Here is a 23523-nt window from a genome sequence, read left to right on the forward strand (position 1 = left end):
AGCACATAATTTTAAGTGCACTTCGCGATGAGCATCTATCCTTAATAAACATTGAGGATGATGCATCCCAGATTTTAAAAGACATTGAGCGGATTTATGGAGCATCTACACAGAACTCCTACAGGCATTTGCTAGATAAATTGCTCAAGTTAAAGATGAACTCCAGAGAGCAGTTCACAGAGCATGTTAAGAGTTTTTCAGAGATTGTGCAAAGAATTCCTCTCACTCCTGAAGCTCTTAATGAAGTGACTAAGGTGACTTTCTTGCTAGCATCGCTAGGACCAGCATTTTCTTCATTTAGAAGCCTAATGGATCACACAAAAGATCTGACTTTTAATGAATTAATCAGCCACTTAAGAGAGGAATGCAGAGAAAGCTTGGATTCTCAAGAACGCAACTCTAGGAGAAGTGACTGTAATTATGCTTCAAAGCAATTTAAAAAGGCCAAAGAAATAACTTGTTTTAACTGCCAGAGGAGAGATCACATAGCAAAGGACTGTAAATCTCCTAAAGTGAACAAACCCCGCCCCTTTAAGCCAGAAGGGGACAAAAGGGGGAAGCATGAGTGCAACATGCTGCTGCAAGAAAGGAGCTTAGCTGTCCAGAATTATGAAAATGTGCATAATAAGTGGTATTTAGATTCTGGAGCGAGCTCCCATTTTTGTTTTAATGAAAAGTACTTTGATGAACTAAATGATGAAGAATCTGAAATTCAGATACCAGATGGCCGCATTTTGAAGTCGAAAGGTGCAGGTTCTGTGCATTTGGAATTCAATGTAGACAATGAACCATTTAGAACCAGAGTGTCTAATGTTCTGTTTGTACCAGAATTGAACTGCAACTTACTTAGTGTATCCACATTTGAAAAGAAAGGTTTCAAGGTCACATTTGAAAATGGACAATGCAATGTAACCAAGCATGGTGAAGTGTATATCCAAGGAAAGCTAATCAATAATGTTTATGAGGTTGATATTTCAGAAAGCCAGTCTGCAAAGGTTGACACAAGGAAGACTGTCATTGACTGTTCCAAGGAGTCAGAATGGACTCAAGAACTTATACACTTTCCTTCTGTAACCCCACAAAGTACTAATCTGCCTTCTAGTGTCATAGCGCCCCCTACAGGTGATGCACCAGAAGACGCAGAGGACCAGAATCCTGGCGGCTCCAGAGACGAAGAGGATCCAGAAGGGGACATGCCAGCGTTGGAGGATGATGAAGAAGCTGATGCGGTTCAGGAACCAGAACCAGAGGTCAGACGCTCATCCAGAACCAACAGAGGTGTTCCACCGGTAAGGTTGTCCTACCTTGCAGGGTCGGCGTCACCACAGGAACCTTCCACATGGGAAGAGATTCAGCGGATGCCAACTGCAGAAGCCAGTCTCTGGAAGAAGGCCGCGCAGGAGGAGATGGATGCACTGCATCAAAATAAGACTTGGACCCTCACAGAACTACCTCCGGGTAAGAAAGCCATTGGCTGCAAGTGGGTTTTCAAGGTTAAGAAGGGGTCAGAAGGGGAAGTGCAACGCTACAAAGCAAGACTAGTAGCACAAGGCTTTTCACAGAAATATGGTGAAGATTATGATGAAACATTTGCACCAACTGTAAGATACAGTAGCGTAAGAATGCTTTTGAGCATAGCAGCCTCTAAGCAAATGGACGTGCGTCACATCGATGTTTCGACTGCGTTTTTGCATGGCGAGATTACAGAACAGATTTATATGAAACAGCCTAAGGGTTTTATAAAACCGAATGAGGCTCATCTAGTCTGCAAATTAGAAAAAGGACTTTATGGACTGAAGCAAGCCCCTAGAGCTTGGAATCAGAAATTGCACAGTATGCTGGTGCAACTTGGATACAAGCAAGGAAACGCTGACAAGTGCTTGTACAGTAAGTCAAGTAATGGACAATTTTCTTATATATTGGCTTTCGTTGATGACTTGATTATCGCAACATCTAATAACAGAGACTATGTGCAAATTGTGAAACACCTCAGCAAAGAGGTGGGAGTCAAAGAACTAGGAGACGTCAAGTACTACCTAGGAATCCAGGTGGAAAGAGAGGAAGATGGATCGTTCCTTCTCAGCCAGCGACAGAAAATAAATGAACTGATTGAATGCATGCAGTTGCAAGATGCAAACACAGTTGCAACGCCCATGGCCACAGACTTCCTGAAGAATCAGCAGGATTCGAAGCTGTTGCCTGATAACAGTGAATATAGGTCGGTAATTGGTAAACTTTTGTATTTAGTTACCACATGTAGACCTGACATAGCCAATGCAGTGGGGATTCTTAGCAGGAAAGTGAGTTCTCCCACTGAGCATGATTGGGCTGGTGTGAAGAGGGTGGTGCATTATCTGAAGGGTACGGTGAACTGTAAATTAAGGTTGCCAGCTGTCAGTGACCCTAAGTTGGTGGGGTACACTGATGCAGATTGGGCTGGGGATAATGCTGATTATAAATCAACAAGTGGTCATGTTTTTATGTTTGGGGATGGACCTGTTGTGTGGGGCAGTTATAAACAGAACTGTGTAGCATTATCTTCCACAGAAGCTGAATATATTTCTGCATCGGAATCGTGCCGAGAGATTGCCTGGCTGGATGAACTCATCAAGGACTTTGGTTTGGTGAGAAAGGAACCTGTCAGTTTGCTGGAGGACAGAGTTGCATAAAACTGACACAGAGTGAAAAGTTCCTTGCCAGGACAAAACACATAGGTGTGAGGTACCATTATATACGTCAGGCAGTCCAGGATGGACTTGTGGAACTGTCGTACTGCTGCACCAATGAGATGGCTGCGGACATCCTGACGAAGCCCCTCCCAAGAGAGAGTTTCCAGAATCTACGTGTCAAGCTGGGACTCTGTGTGGTTGAATAAAGTTGTATATTTTTGTATGTTGTGTTCGTCTGAGAAGGGGTTTGTGGGATGTAAACACAGAGCAGCCAAACACAACACTCCTAGAGAGGACATGAAGGTAACTCAGTCCTCCAGGCTTAACTTCCTGCTTACCTGGACTGAGTTACAGGAACCAGAAGTAGGTGTGGTCTTACCTGGGAACAACATCCCAAAGATCACTCCCCATTTTGCCTCATCTCTTGAAGAAGCAGGATGCTCTCTCAGCCTGCAGCTGAGAGAAGCAGAAGTGAAGCTTCTTTCCTCATGGAATCAGCTTCACCACATGTAAATACATTTATCTAAGTTTGTCTGCCTCCTTGTAGCCTGTACTGTGACTCTTGGATGTCCGTGAGTAAACACTTTTAAATCTAATAATCAGTGCTGTCTTGTATCTTTACTTTTAAGAGGGAACAAGGGGAATATACCAGGAATATAGCTGGCTTAAGCAAGCCTATGCAAACGTTTTTTGCTGTGTTTTAAAAGGGAATGTAAACTCTGCTAAGTTTGGAGCTTGCTCACACAAGCTGGGATTGAGATATATAAATAATATATACTCATCCACATTCCTCAACATTCCCACAATAACCTTCAGAGAACACAATGCTTTAGACTCTAGTTTCAGAACATAAAAAGAATAACTGGTTGGATAAAACCAAGGATCCATCATGTTTGGCATTCTGATTCCAACACGGGCCAGAAAGTCCACAAATGTACCATAAGGCCTTCCCCTGTTGTTTGAACATCCACTCACACAACTGATATGCACAGGCACACTGCCTCTGAAAATGCAGGTTCCATTTAGATATCACCAGTGATATAGTGATATATTGTGCAGTGTAAGTGCTCATGATGACAACCCCTATTACTGCACCCACAAAAATAGTTGGAAAAAATGCACAGATTGAATCATTACACAGACACACAGGGCCAGCTCACCCATGGGGCAAGGTGAGGAAACCACCTCAGATAGCAAGATCCCCAGGGGCAGCAGATCCCTACGTATATAATTATTCCCCCTTGTTCCTGACTTGGTTCTTCACTCACCCCTTCTTCCCTGATGGGGAGGAATGCCATTTTGCAGTTCACCTCAGCTGCTGAAATGTATTGGGCAGGCCTTGCAGACACACACCAAAAAGGCAGCAGTATTTAATATTCAATTTATTAGAATCAGCTCACGATCATAGATTAGGGAACTGGCAGGAATTCTGCAGAGATCAGCTTGTTGAACATCATCTGAGAAGACCTGAGAAGACCAAACTATTTTGCATTGATGCAGTCCAATTTAAATTGCACAGCATGAAGTAGGAACACTATCAAAGAAAAAGATACATCTGCTGTTGATTATTTTTCTCATTCTCTGGCTTCGTCTGCACTAATTTCTCATGAACAATAGTAAAATCTGAAAACCTCATTATTACCTCATTCAGTTGCTGGAGACAGGACAATCTAACAATTACCCTGCTGCTCTGGCAGATAACCTCATGTCTCCAAGTCTAAGAAAGAGGCCCCCGAGGCTGTGCTGTGTTTCCCCTCAACTACACCAATAATTGTCGTTTGAAAGTAGCTTTATATCTACCCAACTAAATGAGAAACCAATTAGTGCCACCAAAACAATTAACCAAGGCAGGCTAAATGTTTTGCTGGCAATAGTGGGCTTCTTGTTCTTGTAGGGCATCAAAGAATCATAGAACTGCAGATTTGTAAGGGACCCTCCCTGAGGACAATCCATTCCTACCCCCTGCATTGTTATCCCAACTAAAGCATCCCTGAGAAGCCTCCACAACCTCCAGCGGGAGTCCATTCCACTGTCTCTTATCACCAGAAAGTTCTTCCTGATGTTTCGTTGGGATATCCTTTCTTGAAACTTGGATCCATTGGATCGAGTAGAAATAATAATTATTTCACAATAACAACTCTGAGGACAAAAAAAGCACATATGGACATTTTTAGAATTTATTTTTATCGCAAGACCCCCTCATATACACATTTTTCCTTCTTGCAACCCAAACACTGATCTTTCCCAACATGTCTTTAATTTTAGATTTGTATTCACTTTCAAGTTATATTTCCTTTGTCTTTCAATGAGGAAAAAGGAGAAAAGGTCAAGTTGAAATTTCAGTTCAAGCTAAACTTCTCAGCAGTATAAACTATGCAAAGGTGTTCTTATGAATATGTCAACATTAATGAGGGTTCAATAAGAAAATTCAAGGCAGTAGACTTTATCTGTGAAGCTTTCTAGATATAAATTCATCCAGCCAGTTAAAAACATGACTAGTTTAGACTAAGGATCCAGCCCAATGCCTTTTCTGCCGAAAGTTGTGACAGTTGCTATGAAGAAGGCAAAAATCCCAATTCGTCTGCAGGCAAGTTCCTCCCTGGGCCCAAATACAGTGACTTATTATATCAGGGCCATACACATGCACTGCACACTTACCTCCAGGCAGGGCCAATCATACAGAGTGGGCAAGTGGGACGCCCGATACCGACTGCACTGACTGCTCCCAATGCATCCGGTTTAAATGCCACAGCAGCAGACCTGGTGGAAGACTGGCTCCACCAGGTCCGCCACCAAAACCCACTCCCCCATGGTCATGATTGGTCATTTGAACTTTCATTGGGCAATCCCATCAGCCCCCACAGCTGGCCAAGGCCAATGGTGACATCCCCTGCCCCAACCAACTTCTCAGCAGCTTCACTGAGTTGCAATTGCTGCTGCTGCTGCTGCTGTGAACACTAAGTGGTCCTATAAAGAATCAACATTGGCAAATATATATATATATATATATATATATATATATATATATATATATATATATATATATCCTGGAATTTTATTTTACTGTAAACTGCCTTGGAGGCCAATTGTCGCACAGAAAGGTGGGATGTAGATTGTTTTCTAAATACTAAGCCCTCTCCCTTGTTGACTATCAGCTGTGCTTCTCTCTCAATCCTTGCAGAAGGCTGGGGACAGAGCACGTGCTTTCATGAAGAAGGTCCCAAGTTACCTGTCTGTGACCCTGGAAAGTCATTGATAAACAGTATATTAAGTGAGACAGATCAATGGTCTGACTTGGTATATGGCAGGTTCCTACATTCTATAAAACCGATGCACAACTTTTATTCCACTGAAACTGTTCTCATATACATTCTAATGGAAACTATCATTCCAATAATGATCATGCATGCATCCTAACACAACAGACCTCATCTTAAAAGAATAGCTTAGAGCTTCAGTTTCATTCTCATCTCTATAGAATATACTTTGCTCTCAGAAATATTGCCAGTGCTCATTAATCACTCAGTCTCTTACACAATAATGACAGTGACTGGCAAGTGGCATTTGTTTTCTTTTTGATATAATGTAATTTCTCCCCAAGCCAAACTGAAGAACAATTCTTTAATCAATCATTATACATAATAGCAGTCTCCTTTATTGTTCTGGGCTGCTTTTACTTAAAGGGATATGGCTGACTTTTCAATGCACACAACAAAAGTCCACTCTGGGAGTAAGAGAAGTAGTCCATTTGGCTTAGTTTTGCCTGCATTGATTGGCAGTTGTTCTACAGGGTTATTTCCCAATCCTAAGGGGAGATGTTAGGAACTGAATCTGGGAACCTGTGCATGGAAAGCATGTGCTATACACCTGAGCTACAACCCTTCAGCTTGTATTTGTTTCCCATGTAGAGCTTGAAATATCACGAAATAGCATGTGGTATAGTCTTTCTGAACCATTACAGAATGCAAGCAGAAGAGTAAAATACTGAATATTCTCCAGTGTCAAAAACTCAATGTACACAGACAACTATGATGTGCTGATGCTGTGTCTTGATCAGGCAGCCTTCCCCATTCACTTCAGTGGATAATTTGCTCCTCTCATGAATCCCTTTGTGCATGTAGAACTTCTACCTCCATTGGCGCAAATGGGAAAACTCTTGCAGGCAGCTGAACTATGTGTGCACATCAGAGCTCTCACACCCACAAAGAACCATCTAAGCCAATTTAGGACTTTCGGCGGGTGTGCTCTGTGAACGGGTCAGGAAAAGTGCTCTGCAAAAGTCAAGCAGGACACTGCCATCGTGGTAAGAGGGAAGAGGGCAGACAAGGAGAAGAATTCCCCTTAGAAAAGCTGAGGAAGAGGTTATCAGCAAACAGTCCAAAAAGGAGTTCTTCTGTCGCTCTAATATTGCTAAGGACTGGGGGGGGGGGTGATAAAGAGGAAGGCAGAAAACCCAGCGCTAAAGTGGATGCGCCCTCAATCGCAAAACGCCTCAGGACCCAGTAAGAGTGGCACCAAGTTTTTCAAATATTTAACTGATGCTGAGACCAGCTACTCAGTGGGGATATAACAACGCAAAGACAAATATCCTGTGAGGTAGCTGGAAATTTATTTTCAACAGTATTAACAGTAACAAGTAATTTAGGAAGGGGCTCACTGCATGACGATCTTTAAAAAGCTGTGCGGAGAAACCTTGTGATAAGCAAGCAAACAAACAAACAAAGGAATTCAGGAGAGTAAAAGAAGGGAAAGGAAGCTTTAAATAGGCTAGGGTGGAAGCCCCTCCCCCACAACTTAGGCTGTGTTTATATTGCTGACTTAGAATGTAGCGATATTATTTTCAATTTCAATTTGGATTGAAGTTGGCTTGGGCAGCAATGCATCACAATGCATTGTAGTATTTTGCAAGGAATAGCAGATTAGAGACAGGATAGATCTGTATTGTGGCTAACTTCGTGTATACACTGCTGCCTAAGCCAGAAGTGGGAGAACACTGGATGCTGAAAAAAATGGGAGTGTGCACACAACTTTCATATGCAGGGAGATTGTGAGAACCCCATGTGAGCGGCAGGTAAGGGGAGATCGCACAGAGTGAGAAGCTGTGTGAGGAGAAGAATGAACCCAGGTGAGAGCTGGGTGGGCACACCTTCCCCTGTAGGGGATGAGAGTTAAGATATAGTGGTGAGAGAGGATTTCGTAGTTTCTTTTCCTGTTTCTTCTTCCTTTAGTTTCTTTCCCCCCTTCATTTCTTGTAGATTAGTTTGTTCTTTTAATTGTATTGTGAAAACGTCAATTTAAAAAATCCATATATGTGTGTGTGCGATGTCTGCAGAGAGATGCATGTGACTTAATTCAATGCAGTGCATCTTGGTGCTTATTCTTGGTATGGGCAGAAATGTACCACATGATTCTCCTACAAATGCTTTTGCTCCTAGTTATAGCTATGGAGATAGTGTCTGTTGATTTATAAATCTTCAGCTCAATGAGAATCAAGCATTTTAAAAGTCCCTTCAAGATCAGGACACAAACGAGATGTGCTCTCCTAGTTTTCTTTCTTATTTTGTTGCTTAAATTGCCATGTACGAAACCAAGATGCACTATTGCCCTCAAATGCTTCACTAAAAGGGATGTGTGACCAATTACTTTTTAAGCTAAGGTCCTTAAAATAATGAGAACACACTGTGACATTTAAAGAAAAAGAACAACTATACTTCTCTCTTTAATTATCCTGAATGTAGTCTTTAAAACCCTTCCTTTCATTAAAGTCAGATAAGTGGTAGATTGGGTCAGAATGGAGAATAGTCCTTCTGCAAGAAATGCTCACATCACTTCAAGAGCATGTGATGTTGCTTCGTGGCATAAAGTTTCACTGCTCTGACACCATGAATAATATTTTCATGAAGCTCTGTGCTTGATGTCTTTTATAGAATTACACTGTGCATCTTTATTGCTCATTTCACAGAATATTTCAAGAGGGAAAATCCTCTTCCCCCTTTTTTAATTATGGAAAGGGGAATGAGTCATTTTAGCAACACAAGGTTTGGGTGTTTGGTTGCAGAGTAAGACAGGGGAATGTTATACAGTAATCACATTGAATCGGCTCCTGCTAAATTATTGCTACTCTGGGATACTTCATGAAACAATGTGGTAGTAATAACTTCAAAATCTAGAGAAAATATCTGAAAATCACTTGTAATGATCAACCACCAACCATCTCTGTATGATTGAATCTACAGGTGCCAGTAGGATTCAGCTGCCCAGTTATGCAACTTCTACTTCACAGCAGGGATCTCTAATATGTTTGGACCAGTGGGCACATTTGGAGTTTTGAGAAAGTGCTGTAGGCACCACTCACAAAATGGCTGCTGTGGGAGGTGTGGCATAGCACAAACTGGCTGAAATATCCAGAGGGGGGGGCGGGACTACAAAATGCTGTGGACATTGCCCCCTTCAGCTGCCCCATCAGTGGGGGAAAGGCACCTACCACCAGCCACGATCACACTTGCTGACAAGAGAAAGAAAGCACTCTGCTCTTCTCCTCTCTTCAGAATGGATGGGAAGGTGAGTTTCAATTCAAGCATCCAATGAAATGGGGACATGTTAAAGAGGTAGGAGAGGCTGGGCCCTCACAAACAGAACTCAGCTGAAAGAGTAGTCTCTTGTACATTGTGGATTTTTGAGGGGATATTTACTGAGACCTTTTGCTGGCATCAGAGGAGACAGTGGTGGGCACAGTGCCATCTTGACAGTCACTGCTTTTCAGTTGCACCCAAACTAGATGCACCTTTCACTGTGAGATTTCAGAGGGACATGGCTATACCATTTCTAGATCCAGCTGCTATTTCTAGCTTTGTGGTCACCGATGAAGCCTTTTCAAAACATATCTACTATATATAGGTATACATCTATGACTTGTAGGTGTTTTTTTTAAGTATCCTAATGTAAACATATTTAAAATCCATTTGTAATCTTTATCGAATAGAGCCAATAAATAAACTAAATATGTATGTAAAATCTTTTTAAAAACCCAACTTTATCTGTTAATTATTCATGTTCTGTTTTCATTTTTAGCTGTTCTGAAGGTTGCTGATGTTAGCATTCTCTGCAAGGTTTAAGTACCCTTTCAGCACAGCTCTGCCAAATTAAACTGTCACTTTCTATTTTAAAAAATCTATAGCAGAAAGTTTTTAATCTCCTGATGTAGACTTTGTAATAGGAAGTCAAAGTTTAAATTAGGTTGGTATCAGCTTATGACATAAAGCTTGAGAAGACCATTGATGATTCCAGGAAAGAAAAAAAGGGGGGGAGGAATCTTCCCAGTTTGAAGCAATATGCAGAGTGCTGCAGGCTCATGTTAAAAATACAATGGCCACAAATGCAGCTAAAGCTGTATGTGTATAACTCTGCTAAATATTTGGTAATCATGCAATCAGTTGTTTGATGGGTAGGGAGTGAATGGTGGGCTAAATTAGACCTAGCCAGGGCCACTGAGAAGCAGGTACAGGAGATACTGATGCACTGAACCCAAAACCAACAGACTCTGAGCTTTGTTTTTGTTTTGTTAAAGTAGAATTCTGGTCCTCCTAGAAAGAATGTTACAGAGCAAAATGTGCAAGTACCCTTATAAGCAGTTTCTGTGAGATGAATTAGTCCAGCTGCTCCCACCATTAAGTGTTTTAGCCAATAAGCAACGTCATAACGGAGATTGATGACTGAGTTGTTTGGACACTAAGCTATAATAATCACTGTAGTCCTAAAAAGTTACTGTTTACCCCCCTTTTACTGCACTTTTATTTCCTTATTCTGTCTCATTTTCTAGACCCTGGAATCTCCGTAGTTCTAAAGACCCCCTAGAGCAGGCATGTCCAAAGTCCGTTTCAGGGGCCTAATCCTGCCCACTGGTCAGTTTATTTTTTTTTTTTTATAAAGATTTTATTATTTTTCCATATGCATATATAAAGAAAACAAAACATACACCAATACACTAAAAATACAAAATACAATAAACAATAAACAAATCAAACAATAACACGCTAAACATAAGAAAAACACATACAAACCTGTCTAAACACTAATCTTTATCTCATTCTTATTTTATCTTCTAAGCATAGGTGGGACTTCCCCCACCCCCTCCACTGCATTGTTATTCCAATATACTTTAGGTAGCTATATATCTACTTTCATAACTATTAACCATCTTATTTGTCCTTAGATTCCTTTACTAAAAACATAGTTCTTAATCCATTCTCCAAATCTTCAGACATTCTTATTTATATCTTATATTATAAAATTCTTACCAAATCTTTAACTTAGATTTATCTAGCTAAAGCCTGTTCGATAGCTAATTCTGCTCAGATATTCAGTTTTACACCATTAACTAAGTAATCCTTAAATTTCTTCCAATCCTTCGACACCTTCTCCTCCCTCTGGTCTCGGATTCTCGCGGTCAGTTCAGCAAGCTCCATAAAGTCCATTAACTTCATCTGCCATTCTTCCACCGTTGGGATCTCTTCACCCTTCCAGTTTCTTGCCAGTAAAATTCTAGCTGCTGTTGTGGCATACATAAAAAATACTCTATCTCGACTGGGTATCTGTTCGTTGGTCATGCTCAAAAGGAAAGCCTCTGGTTTCTTACTAAAGGTAATTTTCATTACCTTTTTAAGTTCATTGTAAATCTTGTCCCAGAAGGCTTTGACCCTTGGGCATGTCCACCACATATGATAAAAGGTACCTTCCACTGATTTGCACTTCCAACACAAGTTGGTCATTGACGGGTTCATCTTAGCGATCTTGACTGGTGTTAAGTACCATCTATATAACATTTTCATAATATTTTCTCTTAAATTATTACAAGCTGTAAATTTGATACCTTCCTTCCACAGTCTTTCCCAGTCCTCTAACATGATATTATGTCCCACATCCCTTGCCCAGTCTATCATTGTTGATTTAACCATTTCATCCTTCGTATGCCACTCTAGCAACAAGTTATACATTTTGGAAAGATTTTTTGAGTTCGATTCTATTAGCTCTGTTTCCAGTTTTGATTTTTCGACTTGAAAACCAATCTTCTTGTCTGCTTTAAAAATCTCATGAATTTGATGATATTGCAGCCAGTCGGTGACCTCGCTTTTTACCTGATCATAACCTTTCAATTTAAACGATTCACCTTCTTGCTGCAATATATCTGCATATCTTAACCATCTTGCAGACATATTAGGTCTCTTATAAGCCTTGGCCTCCACCGGTGAAATCCATCTAGGAGTCTTTCTCTCTAACAAGTCTTTATATCTCACCCAAACCTGGTACAAGGCTTTTCTAACAATATGATTTTTAAAAGTCTTGTGGACCTTAGCCTTGTCATACCAAAGATATGCGTGCCAGCCAAACATGTTATCAAAGCCTTCCAAATCTAAAACGTCTGTATTTTCCAATTTAAACCAATCTTTCAACCAGCAAAAGGCCGCCGCTTCGAAATAAATCCTTAAGTCCGGCAGAGCAAAGCCTCCGCCCACTGGTCAGTTTAATCCATCCCCTGTGGCAGTTTATTTCCTAGGGTAAAATCCTAAAAAAAAACACCCACTTGGGTCGGCCCTTTGATCGGCCCTCACGGCCTCTTTGTCAATTGTTTGGACACCACTGCCCTAGACAGATTTCCCCGTATATTCTGTAGCCTTTTCTTTCTTCTGAGCAATCAGGATCTATCTGTCCTGTGGCAGGCTTGTCTGAAGTCAGGTATTCCCTAGAAGTTGTTTTCGGCAAATGCTACAATAAATGTGGGTGGATGTTAAAGAAAACCTTCCCCCAAATGGCAGATGCAAAATGTGAAAATTTTGTTGTCCAACACCACCACCCACTACTGAGTCCAGACACTTATTAAGAATTCACAGTATAATTAACATAGCACAATGGTATACACATCTGCTCAGAAAAAGTTTAATTGGGTTTACACCCAGGTAAGTGAAGATAAGCAGGCCTGGGCAGAGTTTATCTGAGACCCGGGGTAGGAGTCTTGTTAGAATAAAGTAATAATTTCAATTAAAAAAGCAGATGGTCCCTAGTGGGTCCCTCCAACTGACAGCCTTCTGAGGCTAAGTATTCCTGGCTGTCCTTACCACACAGGCCTGTGTATAGCATACTGGTAGCAGCCTAGGTTATATTGTGAAGAACGGGCAATGGGTTCATGGTGGGAAAGCCAGTATTAATCCCCTAACCTGGGAGTAAACTCAACTGAACACAAGTGAGACTTAGGCATTTAAGAAAGCATGCAATAATTAGGTCAGATTAAGAATGGTTGAAGTCCTGGAGCTGTATTAATTTGTAGGGGGTTGGGATGGAAAAACACGACCCTTTATAGTACAAAGATGAATCACTCATGTTAAAAGATGAAATAGGTGATGTAGTGCCCTCTTTCAGACATTTTATACCAGCTTCTAATTCTTCACATTAGCCATATGAAGCAGGTAAGGTTGAGAGTTGGTGATTGTTCCAAGACAGTATTTTTGTTGTTGTTTGTCAAGGTTGGCAAACAGGTTGGCAGTGGGTATATGGTAGCAGTGGAAGTTTATTAGAAAAGTTATGTGAAATATTATCTATGTTATATAATTTCCCCATAGTGGTGACTGGTTCTCCATTCATTATTGTCACAATCTTCCATCTTTACTTTTGGAAACCAAAAACTACCATGCATTAGAGACTATGTGAGCCTACCGCTATAATGCACTGCTTTTCATTTAGTATATGTACTGTAGAATGAAAGATTGTGCTCATAGAAAAACAGCAGCAAATTATGATATCTAGGGTCATGGATACATCAACTACAGGGAAGAGGGGGCATGATCCATTTGCCAGAAACAGAGTAACTTACCATTTCAGAAGAGCTCAGCAAAACACAACTACAGTTTCTTTTATGCACTATAATACAAAGGAGTGGAGGGAATCCATGATGGGTAGGCTAAGAAAGAATTAGTAATCATGATGACAGTGAAAAAGCATATTATATAGACTATATTTTTCTATATAACTGAGCTACATTTAGCAAGAAATAAGATCCAACACAGTAAACAACAGCATAGTTTTTCAGCACACATCAGTACAGTATTCTTGTCCTTGTACACAGCTGGATCTCTTTTATTATGTTACACAGGGAAATATATAAGATACTCTGGGGAAAATGGATTAGCTGTCTACTTTCAGAATATTCTTTTACTTTTTTAAATCTTACACCGATAAATTGTATTTTTGTCGAACAATTAAATGCTGTAGAATTCCTCATGCTTTTGCTTACCTGGCCAGTACTGTTTGTTTCAAAGCACAGTAATTTATGACCTGTTTCTGGTTGTAATTCTGTGCTGCCATATTTGTTTTATAAGCAGCAATGTTATGACTGTAGTCAGACAAGCCAATGAGTTCAGTGGTGCTTAGGGTGATACTCAAGACACTCACAAACAGGTGCAGATACAATGGTCTAAATTAAAACATAGAATGACCCTTGAAAAAATGATGTGGTAGAAATAAACTTGAAGACATGTACAAATACCTTGCTAGAAGTAAAGATATTATGCACCATCAATAATGCAATATATTTTAATCAGTTCTGCTGCTGTGATGTTAGCATGTGAAATAAGGTATTACAGACCTCCCTTTAAGTGAAAGATAATCAAGGTTAGTTTAATAGGTATTATATTAATAGGGAGCCAGTGTGGTGTAGTGGTTAAGAGCGGTAGACTCGTTATCTGGGGAACCGGGTTCGCGTCTCCACTCCTCCACATGCAGCTGCTGGGTGACCTTGGGCCAGTCACACTTCTCTGAAGTCTCTCAGCCCCACTCACCTCACAGAGTGTTTGTTGTGGGGGAGGAAGAGAAAGGAGAATGTTAGCCGCTTTGAGACTCCTTCGGGTAGTGAAAAGCGGGATATCAAATCCAAACTCTTCTTCTTCTTCTTCTTCTTATATGGCAGGCTTGTTTCCTTAATCATTTTGAGATTTGAAAACACTCTTTAACCTAGCAAACAATTTTGATGTGTTCAATTAAAATCTCAGTGGGATAGCAAAAACTAGAAAATAAGGATCATGGGCATTGCTAAACTGAAAAGGAGAACTGAGATACAATGTTAGGATTTTGTTTTCCATCCGTGAAAAACAAAACTTAATATGTATGTCAGAATATATGATCTGATGAATCCAAATATTAACAGTTGACTGGTACATTAGGTGGGGTGAAGCTGCTGCCTCAGGTGGTGCCCCTATGAGTGTGCCGCATGCCATGCCTCCTCCATCATTGGCAGAAAAGCGGTGCCAGTATCAGGTGAAATCGTGCAGATTTCTGGCAAGATCACACTGAAATCACATGAGATCTTGCACTGTGTGTGAGATCTTGTGTGATTTTGGTAAGCTGTCACTGGAAACCAGTACAATCGCAGCTGAAATTGGTGCTGCTCCTCCCATTTTGTCTGAAGTGGCAAAACTGGAAGGGCTATCCCTGGTTCTATCCATTCCAGGTTGAGGAAGAAATAGAATCTTCCTTTGAATCTTCATACATTAGCAGACATAAATAAAAAGGTTTAACTTGATATTGGGTGTCCACATGATATTCCCTTGAAGGTTTGCTGAGACAAGATCTTATGTGCTAAGAGCACCGCGCTACTGTGAGAAAGCATGGGTGTTTGCTAAAATTTTCAGAGCTCCCCCCCCCAACTTAAAATGTTAGAAATGCCTTGTGGACACTCTGGCTTTTCAAAAACAAACTACAGCTTGCTGTCTAGGAACAACCAAGAAAAAGATGACATAGAGGAACATGGTCCTATCTAAGTTCTTGATTCCTTATGAGCCCTATATGGTGCAGAACTTTTGTGGATGAAGTCTATGAAAGTGGAAGGCTATGACCACTCACAAGGGAAGAGGAATGAAGCCACTCTAAACAACACACTGTTCACCCTGGCATTACCTCTGTGCACACGGGGTGCCTTGGATCCTGGAACCCATTTTGCACAGGGATCCAGGACCTGGTGAAGTTTATATGGATAGAGTTCTAAACACACAGGTGTCCCTGCCTTATACATCCACAAGAATGCATATATAGTGGAGGAGAGGACCAATGGGAGCTGCACTTTGTTGGATGTGGGGCCAGAGGTGCAGGCCCACAGGCCCTTTTTACTCGTATTGGCCCTTCAAACAAGTAAGGCTCCTGAATCCTCTACCTGCAGGTATTCTTGGGTCAGCTCACATGCACAATCACACATCAAGGATGAAATGGGAAGTGAACTGAAAGGACAAGTTTACACAGTAAACTTCAATTCCCACAACCATGGTTTCAGAAGGGGAGGCGGTGAATCTTCTACATGTGCATGTAGACATGTGTGATGTGCACACACACTTCTGGTATGTAGGCTACCAGCTCCACATGACTGTGGGCGAAAACAAATCTATACTCATGAGATTCAGTGGTGCTGCCACATGTATTAACTAGTCCCTAGTCAGACAAAAATGTGTATTATCTTTAATTCTAACTTTGCCTCTTTTTATGGAACAAAAGAGCTGAGATTTGTTGAAAAGTGTTAATTATCTTGCAAAGGAGCTTATCTTTTGATCTAGGACATTCAACTCTTGGACAGTTTACCTCAATTTTCTTACTTTTAACATCATTTGGGAAACCTTAGTGAATATTAAATTAATCAGATCAAAGACAAAATCAATAAATCAACATTAAACTGAGGTGCCTCTTGCTGGGAGAGTTAGCATATCTGATAGCAGCTGATGAAATACAACTAAAATTTCACTCCTACACCCACATTCCCGTTAAATAATCAACCACTTGGAAAGCAAAAGGAGAAGAAAGATATTTCTATCATATTTTTACTCTTAGAGGTTTTTAAAAATGCCCATTGATGCATATACATGCCATCTGCCGTGCTGTCAGACACTATCTAAAAGCGCTGCCTGGGGTGACAGGTCAGAAATCACAGAGTACTTATGTCACTGAACAAATTTGTTTCCAGGGAAGTTTAACGGAAGCCATCCAGCTCCGGAGCAGAAGTCAAAAACTGCTCTATTTCTATTAGACCTTGATCCTGATGTCTCAAATTATAGCATATTTAATATTTTAGCCACAACATTTGAATATTATAGAAATGTGTGATACTAACTGTTCCTACACAATGCAAGTTAACAGGCAATGGTGATGTGGCCTTAAGCTCCAGAAATAGCTAATTGGTTCTTCGTTCAATTATATGAGTGACTTCATGCACACTTAATATATTAATTCAGGGATGGGAACATGTGGCTACAGACTACAACTCCCATCATCTGTAAGGGCAAAGCTGGCATCAGGGGCATGCACTGTTAGGCGCTGGGTGAGGCTCACACCCCTTGCAGGAGTGCCCCCTGGAGACTCCTGTTCCTTGGCCTCTTTGCTGTCACTGCCTGTGTTCACCTGCGACCTCTGAGCATGCAACCGGTGACAAGAGTGAGCTGATTCAGTGGCAGCACACGCACACCGCACATTGGGGTCTCCTTCTGGGTTAAGACTACAGTGAAATGGCAGGTGAGTGGTCATCAGTAGGAAGGAGGCTTATAGAGAAGCAGCACCTAAATGTGGAGGCAGCCCTGCCTGGGACCTGTTTGCATCAGATTCCAACAACATTGTGAAGGTCACAGGATCTGCATATTCATTCCAAATTTTCTATAAGAGCAAGGAAAAGAACCCCATTTCCCAACTAGTTCTGCGTGAATAGGATGACTTAAGAGCCACTGTGGTATGTACGTTTGACTGTGAGAAAACTCTGATTGAAATCCCCACCCAACTAAGAAAGTTAATGGTGTGTCCTAGAGGACATGTTGCTATAGACCTCTTCTGATAAGAAGCACATGTGTGCAATTAACATATGAGAAGGGCTTGCCACCTAGGCGAGCTTCTGATGTTGGTATGCACTCCCTAACACCCATACATTTACCTAAATGCATGAAAAGGATATCTGCATGCACAGGATTGAACTGAACATGTGATTATTAGGGGCCTGTCCAAAGGGGCACATGAGGCAGAGGTGGTGGCCCTGCTTTCTGTTCACATGCTCGTTGAACTTGTGACTTTCCTGACTGATGAATGTCTACCTTTCATTCCAATCTACATCAATTGTTATTATAAAAGTAAACTGCTATGGGGGGGAGCAGTGATGTATTTCTTGTGGTGGTGTTGCTAAGATCATTGGGATGAGGATGGGGCAGGATGAGGTGGTGGCAAGGCTGCGGGGAAGGGGACCCTTAGGTTGGCAGTGGTGGCCTTGCAGGGGTATGTTCTCCTATGCTGCTGCCGCTGCCAAGCCAAAGATCCTGCCATTTGCCTGTTGCTGCCTTGCCCCCACGCCATCCTGACAAGTGTGGTGTTGCTATTGCCTCCTTTCTTCCTTTATGAGCCACCACTTGTATAAATGTAGTAAAAGGCAGATAGGTAAGGGGAGTCCACTGATCCATTTATGTCAGTGCTCTCAAAGGAAAGCTGTGAACCATTTAATGCCACAATTTATCTGGTTGGATTTTATCCTGCCTCCGCCTGCAACTGATAGATTGGATCATTTCGTAGACAGTCTAAATTATGGCGTGAGCAGCTTTACAATCCATAGAACTTAGACAAGTGCACAGTGAAGCCAATATGATTTAGCGAAACAGAGACATTGCTATTGGTGGTGTCTGCACAATGGTAAGCAACCAAATTTAACTAGCCGAGAACTGTGACCTGCATATGTGCCCTTCACAGGCAAATTCAAAAAAAATTGTATGGAGGGGGTTATTATTATTACAGTGGGGTCACATCTTACAATCATATAAGTTACACAAATTCAATGATGTGCTGTTGACAAAAAATGAAAGAAAAGAAAAGTGGGAAGGAACTACCGCTACATGTTTTCCTTGTTCCAGCTTCCCTCTCCCAGGATCCCATCCACCAGTTTAAGTATCCATTCCAGACTTTTTCTTCTGCCCGCCTTCATCTTTCTGCCTCCATCCCTCCTCCTCCTCCTCTTTTTTTTTTTTTTAAAAATCCTTGCTCTCCAGGTTTGCATGTGGAGATGAAGGGCATTAGAGAGATAGGGAACCCTTCTTCTGCTCACAACCTGGCAAAGATCTTTCCATGGGGCTTTTCACCTTCCTTTTTCAGGCAACAGCCAGCACGTACCATGGCCCTCCAACTGGACCTCCATTTGTCCAGCTCCTGCTTGCAAACTGAGGCACCAGACACAAGAGGAGAGTGAGTGAGAAGATTCTGATTTTCAGCATACAATACTTTGCCTTATGTGCTGACTTCAAAGCCTAACCCTCACATAAGATCCAATTCCATTAAGAATAGTAAAAATACTAATATTTAATAAGTTGTCACTTAAAAATCTTCAAGCGACTTAACATTTAAAAACATACACATAAATACACTATACCATGGTGGGTGGGGGGAAATCAAATAAAACAGAATATGGGATATTCTATAACTTGAACTTGCAGAATACATCAAACCATCTGCCCATTCCTTTTGGGCCTGTTGTGTTATCACTATTCCAGATTTGTAATTTTCTTCATAGTAAAATGTCTAGACACATTTCCCACCTAATTCATACTTTGTCTGCTTCTTGATAATCATTTTGGGATCCCCCCCCCCGCCTCTTTGTAATTTTCAACTGCCTTTTTGATAAGCGTGAAACCATGCTGTCCTCACTAATTGCTTCCAAACTCCATAGCATTCTGCTTCTCTCATTACTCACATTTTATTATAATGCATGCCTCTCTCTTATAATTCACAAAGGAATCCATATAACACTTCTGACGTTTTATCCACATTCTTCCTATACCAGACTTGTACAACTTGTGATCTGCTTACCGTGACTGGTGGTTTTCCAGCGGTTTCTGATTTTGCTGCCAGCCAGGGATAGCAAAACAAGAGACTTGTCATACATCTGGCTACAATGCACAGCTGATGAGCTGGTTAAGCTTGGTAAATTGCAACTGTGTAGTTCTGACATATAATAAATATTGCTATTATTTGCAATCACATCATATTAGTTTCAGTGTGAGCTTGGCTAAGTCATATTGATTACAAATCTGTTTATGCCATAATTTATACTACATACAAATGTCCCAGTCTGGCAGTTGAAGGTAGAAGCAGAAGGAAGTCTAGCATGCACAAGTTACAGGCCACAGCTTTTCTTTGAGGACATTAAGAGATAAATGGCCCTGATCCAGTTACAGTTAGTAGTGAAATTAAGTCCTATTGCTTTCTTGTTCCAAGTAACTTGTTCTATTCATTCCAGGGGGTTATGCAACCTGATACATGGCAAGTTGGCTATATAATCCCACCATGTTCAGTAGGACTTACTCCCAGATAAGTGCGGTGTCATGTGCCACCCATCAGTTTCAGCCAGTGGTCCAGTTGTAGCTGTGCTGGCCCTGGGGGTGCCCGGCCCAGAGGACACTGGGTGGGAAGGCCAGAAACTCACCCGGGGCTGAGCGGGGCATGGTCAGCAGTCCCATGGTCAGGAAACAGTCCGTGGGTCTAGCCGGGTAGTCAGAGGTCAGGAACATATCGGGGGTTCATCTGTGAAGCAGGGCCAAAGTCCAGTCCAAGGTTCAACAGTCCAACAGGGGCTCAGTCCGGCAAGGAGCAAGGCAGGAAGCAGGGCAAGGTGCAGGTCAGGAACAGGCATGAGGACACAGGCAGGCACACGTTAGCAACTGTGTTGCTCACACAACTTGGGGCTGGGGCTGGCTGGCCTTTATCTGCCTCAAGGCATAGGGCAGCCCCGATCCTCCGGTGACTAGCCTCTCCTTCTGGCCTGGAGGCGAGCACACCTCCTGCAGGAACTTAGTTCCCTTTGCCTCTCTGTTCTGAGCCTCCACAGCTCAGGAGAGGCTGGTGGGTTACCGGACAGGGCTGAGAGTGGAGCACCTGCAGGCAATGGGTCCTCCCTCCCATCAGGAGCCAGAGCAGACTCTGCTGATGCCTGCACCTGAGGATCCAGCACAGGTGAGGACCCTTCAGGCTCAAGCCCTAGCCTCGGCTCCGCTGGTTCTGGAGGTGGGGAATCCTGTGCAGGCTAGGATCCCTCAGGTTCAGCATCTGAGTCTGAGTCCCAGGCCATCACAGTATCCCTCTTTGGAAAAGAACAGCCTAACTTTTGTTGTCTATGTTCTAGTAACTGCAAGACAAGATTATCATCATGCTGTATACAGGGGGCTGCCTTTGAAGACAGCTTGGGAACTACAGCTGGAGCAGAACTTGGTGGCAAATTGCTTACCAGAGCAAGATGGTCTGAAATTGTTAAAACCAATTCTTGCATGACTGCATTGAATACCAGCTGGTCCCCCCCCCCCTGCATACTATGTTGATGCTGCCCAATGCCATTTCCACCCTCATACAAACAATGTTCTTCTGCTTAACAAAGGAAGGCCATACAGGTAATTTCACTGAGGGGAAGGCAGAAAAACCCCCAACCATGTGCCAATCAGGTTGAAAGAAAAAGAGAAAAATCATTTCCAGTCCTGTCAACCAGTGACCCAAAATTGGTCAGTGAAGGCTCTAACCCAAGGGTTGAGGGTGGGTGTGACGGAAGCAGCCTTATATAGGCTTTCCCCTCCCCTTTGCAAGGGATCATGGGGTAGCTTTTTCCCATGAGCCCATCATACACAGAGGATTAGCTGCAACCGGTGGAGCTGTGGTCTAAACCACTGAGCCTCTTGGGCTTGCCGATCAGAAGGTTGGTGGTTTGAAATGAATCCCCATGATGGGGTGAGCTCCCGTTGCTCAGCCACAGCTCCTGCCAACCTAGCAGTTCGAAAGCACACAAAAAAGTGCAAGTAGACAAATAGGTACTGCTCTGGCAGGAAGGTAAATGGTGTTTTTGTGTACTGCTCTGGTTTCAGTGTTCCGTTGTGTCAGAAGCGGCTTAGTCATGATGGCCACATGACCCAGAAAAACTGTCTGCAGACAAACACCGGTTCCCTCAGTCTGTAAAGCAACCCCAGAGTCGTCTGTGTCTGAACTTAACTGTCAGGGGTCCTTTACCTTTACCTTTTTATGGGCTATAGCACTGCTGGCCAAAGGCGTCCCACACTTATGGGGCATGGAACAAAGCTGTAAGTACTTTGGAAAGGATCTCAAAGATTAAACTTCTTTTTGAGGATCATTCAGTGTCTAGCAGTTTTGATTTATTGAGAAAATAAAACTAAAAAAAGTTTTTATTTTGAAGCATCAAAGAATTCCTATATGCTGAGTGGCTGGAACTGAAAAATCCCCTCGTGACTGTTTTTCCTTTTGTTGGTGGTGCTGGTGCACACTGTGGGATGGTAACAGAATGCATGGCTGGCTGAGAAACCTCAACATTCCCATAGCCTCATGAGCTCTCATTACAAAATCAATAGAAATAAAGCACTGAGATTTGGTGGGCTATGAAAAACATTAAAGCAGTCATTAATGTCTCCATCTTTCATCCTAAGAGGTGCAATATATTCCACTCACAGTGTATATATGTACAGCAGCTATTTCACCAAAAAGCAGAGATAAATTGTGATAGCCTAAAACGTATCACGTCTATGTCCATATATCTATTAACTACAAAGCTCCCAAGAAAAAAAAAATACATATTAGAGATGAAAAATAGAAAAGAAGTTCACTAAAGAAGTTGCAGCATTGCCTTCTTGGGGCCAAGAGGCTCACTCCAAGAGTCCATGTTCTTCACATGGGAAATCTTACAGGATAACTTTAATACATATGTACATTGTAACATGTTTTTATTCAGTGTATAAACCTGATTACCAATCAGGGGAATCTATCTAAATTTACCTACCTAGGAAGTATTCTAGAAGAACCAATAGTAGGAATCAAAGCTGATATAGAGCAAACTTTGACCATTTTGGTACAATGAATCATTATAACCAATAATAGCTTTGTCACCTCTTGTGGTATAGATTTTTATACACAGGCTGATTCAATATCTAATGTAAGTAAATCTTGTAGTTCCCATGTCAACCCCTGTAAGTTTGTCTTAAGAGAATTAGGGAGCTATAAGATGGCACAGTCTATCTACATCGGAAAGGGGCATGTAAAATAGAATGTCATGAAAGGTGATTTCTCACCCTCTCCCTCCCCCCCCACTAATTTTTCATTGAAGTACTTCAATAGAACAATGGAAAACTCCAGTTCAGATACTTTTGTAAGGGTTGGTTTATATGAATGGTGACAGCACCAAATCCTTGACATACAGAAAACCATTTGCTTCTGGCACTCACTCACATGAAAATAGAAGCATGTGAGCAGGAAGTAATTGCACACTAGGTATGACTCTTTTTTTGCAATCACAGTAGCTTGTTGTGGAGCCATCAATATCTTGAAAATTGTGACTATGTAAGCATGTATTTGTGCCTCACTTTCCAGCTCCGCAGTGCAAGTGCAGACAACCATGAAACCATTTCTGGGAGATGATTTTTTTCCTCCTCCATAGGAAAAAAGGCCCTTTCTCCAGACTCTTACAACATTCTTTATATGTATAGAAATGCAAAGCCAAAACAAATTCAGAGGCATAACATGGTTTGTTCTACAATAAAAAAGAGGAGATTCCAAAAGTACATCACCTAATATAACATTTATATAAACAAAGGAATGTTTTAAACAGTGCAATATAAAACATTAATCCAAGGGCCTAGAATGTTAGAGTACCTTGAAACACCAAATGCCGGGCTACTAGGCATCAAGTTATCAGTCTTCAGCTAAGATCCAAATAGCTTCATGAAACACTACAGCACACAATAACTCCAATTAGTTGCCGAGGCCAAATCTCTGTTCTTCACCTGAAGTCTGAAGTATAAAATCTTGCAGAACCCAC

This window comes from Lacerta agilis, chromosome 9 (assembly GCF_009819535.1).
Source record: "Lacerta agilis isolate rLacAgi1 chromosome 9, rLacAgi1.pri, whole genome shotgun sequence".
Taxonomy (NCBI): Eukaryota; Metazoa; Chordata; class Lepidosauria; order Squamata; family Lacertidae; genus Lacerta; species Lacerta agilis.